The sequence below is a fragment of the Euphorbia lathyris genome, chromosome 7 (assembly GCF_963576675.1).
Source record: "Euphorbia lathyris chromosome 7, ddEupLath1.1, whole genome shotgun sequence".
NCBI classification, from domain to species: Eukaryota; Viridiplantae; Streptophyta; class Magnoliopsida; order Malpighiales; family Euphorbiaceae; genus Euphorbia; species Euphorbia lathyris.
The window spans coordinates 88,762,369-88,765,564 of record NC_088916.1 but is presented as its reverse complement, the minus strand read 5'-3'; positions in this window follow the sequence as shown (position 1 = coordinate 88,765,564).

The window sequence follows — 3,196 nt, the reverse complement described above, 5'->3', positions numbered from 1 at the left end:
TTCAAGTACTTTAAGACATGAATTGCTACTTGCATATGAACCTCTATAGGATTCGTCATAAGCTGACTTAGCTGTTGAGTTATGAAGGAAATATCGGGTCCTGTAAAGCCAAGATATAGAAGTCTTCCTATAATTCTTCGGTATCTCTCTGGATATGCACAAATTTTGGACTGATCATCAAGTTTAACACCACTAGGCATTGGACTATTAACAGCATGTGCATCAGTAAGACCCGCATCAGCTATCATCTCAGAAATGTATTTTTGTTGGGATAGAAATAAGCCATCCGGTGATCTTGCCAATTCCACACCTAGGAAGTACCTAGCTTGGCCAAGATCTTTAATTGTAAAGGCCTTATCTAATGCAATCTTGACTTCAGAGATTAATCTTTCTGAAGAGCCAGTAATCAAAACATCATCAACATAAATGACTATCACAAGAAAATGCTCCTTAGTTGTCTTAGTAAAGAGACAATAATCATGATAGGATTTTACAAAACCCAAATCAAGCAAATTACTGGTGAATTCCTTGTACCATTGCCTACCTGCTTGTTTTAACCCATACAATGACTTCTTTAGTTTACATACCTGCCCTTTTTCTGCTTTTGTATAACCCGCTAGTGGCTCTAAATAAATGTCCTCATCAACATAACCATGCAAATAAGCATTGTTTATGTCAATTTGATGAATAGTCCATCCTTTTGCTGCAGCAATGGCAAGAAATAACCTTACCGTGACTACTTTAGTGACAGGAGAGAAGCTTTCAGTATAGTCAACCCCATGCTTTTGATTGTAACCTCTTTCTACAAGACGAGCCTTAAACCTCTCCACTGAACCATCTGAGTTATATTTAACTCGAAAAACCCACCTAGTAGTAATGGTATTCTTTCCTGGAGGCAATGTAGTAAGAGTCCAGGTATCATTAGTTTCAATAGCTGAAAGTTCAGCATCCATTGCTTTAACCCAAGCAGGATCAAATTTAGCTTCAGAATAGGTTTGAGGTTCTTTGACTTTAGAAATTTGAGTTAAAAAGGCATGATAATGAGGAGAAAAGGTAACTGAAGAACCAAAAGAAGGATCAGAAGTAGTGTGGGCAGAATTAACAACAAAATTTGTCATCCAAGTAGGTTGCTTATTAGTTCTATGAGACTGTCTAAGAACAGGTGCTGGTTCAATAGAAGATCTGGAAACTGAAGTAGGGGGAGCAGGAAAAGAAGAAGGAGAAGAAGATGACATAAAAGTAGGAGGTGAAACTAAGTCTACGGATGTAGAAGTACAAGGAATAGAAGAAGGAGAAAGGGAAGTAGAAAATAAAGGTTCTGTAGGTAAAATAGGAAGGTCTGGGGGATCAGAAGAAATAGGAAGTGGTAAAACAGAAGTGTCAGGTGTGGATGTAGAAGAAGAGGAAGAAAAAGGGAAAATGGTTTCGTAAAATTCAACATCCCAGGAGACATAAAATTTATGTGTATCCAAGTTATACACCTTGTATCCCTTTTGCCCCTGTGCTAATCCCATGTAAATAACTCTATAAGCTCGAACCTCAAACTTGGTCTTATGTGGTTTAGTGTTTGTAATGTAGCATAAACAGCCAAAGACTTTGAAAGAATCCAACTTAGGATCCACACCAGTGAGAATGGAAAGAGGACTCTTCCAATGTAATACCCTTGTAGGTAAAACATTAATGATTTGTGCTGCATGTAACATAGCTTCTCCCCAATACTTAGGAGATAGATAAGCCTGATGCAGCAAAGCCCTGGCTATCTCAGTGAGATGTCTGTGCTTCCGTTCTACTACACCGTTTTGTTGAGGTGTGTAAACACAAGTTTTCTCATGAATAATACCATGAGAATGAAAAACTTGTTGAGTTAATGTGTTAGTGAACTAAGTACCATTGTCTGTCCTGACATGTTGCACTTTTGCATTAAACTGAACAGAAACCATTCGGATAAATTGATCAAGTAATTGAGGAACTTGTGATTTATAATGCAATAAGAAAATCCAAGTAACCCTAGAGAAATCATTAACCACTGTCATCATATATCTTTCTCCATTAGTTGCAGGACTTCTATAAGGACCCCACAAATCCACATGAATGAGAGAAAAACAACTAGAAGTTTTAATAGAACTAGAATAAAAGACCTTTCGAGTTTGTTTGGACGTGTGACAGACATCACAAACAGATACATTTTTAGAAGCAACAGAACCAAACAATTTATTTAAAGTTTGATAAGAAACATGACCTAGTCTGAGGTGCCAAATGCTATGGACATCAGAATCTTTCACATGATTAACATGAAGTTGAGCAGCACCAACATAACTCTGCAGAACACTAGGATGAAAAGAAGCTTGATTGAGCATATAAAGCCCGTTATAGCAAGAACCAACAGCTAAAATTCTGCTAGAGACCTGGTCCTGTAGAATGCAATGAGAAGCAAGAAATTGAATTAAAATCTTGCTATCAGCCAATAACTGTCCCACTGAGAGCAGATTAAACTCAAATTGTGGCACGTAAAGAACCCCTTGTAAAATTATATCCTGACTTAGCATAATTGTGCCTATGATAAGCACCTTCTGTGATTGTCCATCAGGTAAATAGATATTTCTAGGGTGGGACAAATGTTCTTGGGAAGAAAAACTTTGCAAATTATTGCACATATGTGTAGAAGCTCTAGAATCTATTATCCACATAGAAGAAACAGAACTATTTGTGCTAGCAACTGATGTAACAGACAAGGCATACATACCACTGATTGCAAAGGCTGTGAAAGCCAGCTTAGCCTCTGAGACAGACTTGCCTTTAAGTAGGTGTTGTAACTCCTTCTGCACTAACTTCATGACACCTTTTTCCATGCCTTTGTTGCCACTGAAATATTCCTCAGTTCCATCATCATCACTAACATCATCGAGTGGTGAATCAAGTTCTGTATTCACAAAAGCAGCAGTAGCAGAACTAGAACCAGAAACATGATTAGTAGCAGAAGTATTAGATTTTTTTCCTTTATACCAGTCCGGAAAGCCGTGTAACAGAAAACATTCCTCTTTCACATGTGTATATCATTTACAATGAGTACAATATTTGTCACTCTTGTTCTCTTTTGTCTTTAGAATTATTCCTTTTGTTAGAGGTTGTTTTGAAAACTGGTTTAGTCGAAGAAGTGGCCACAGCATTGGCAAAATCGGTTTGACTATCCGCCACA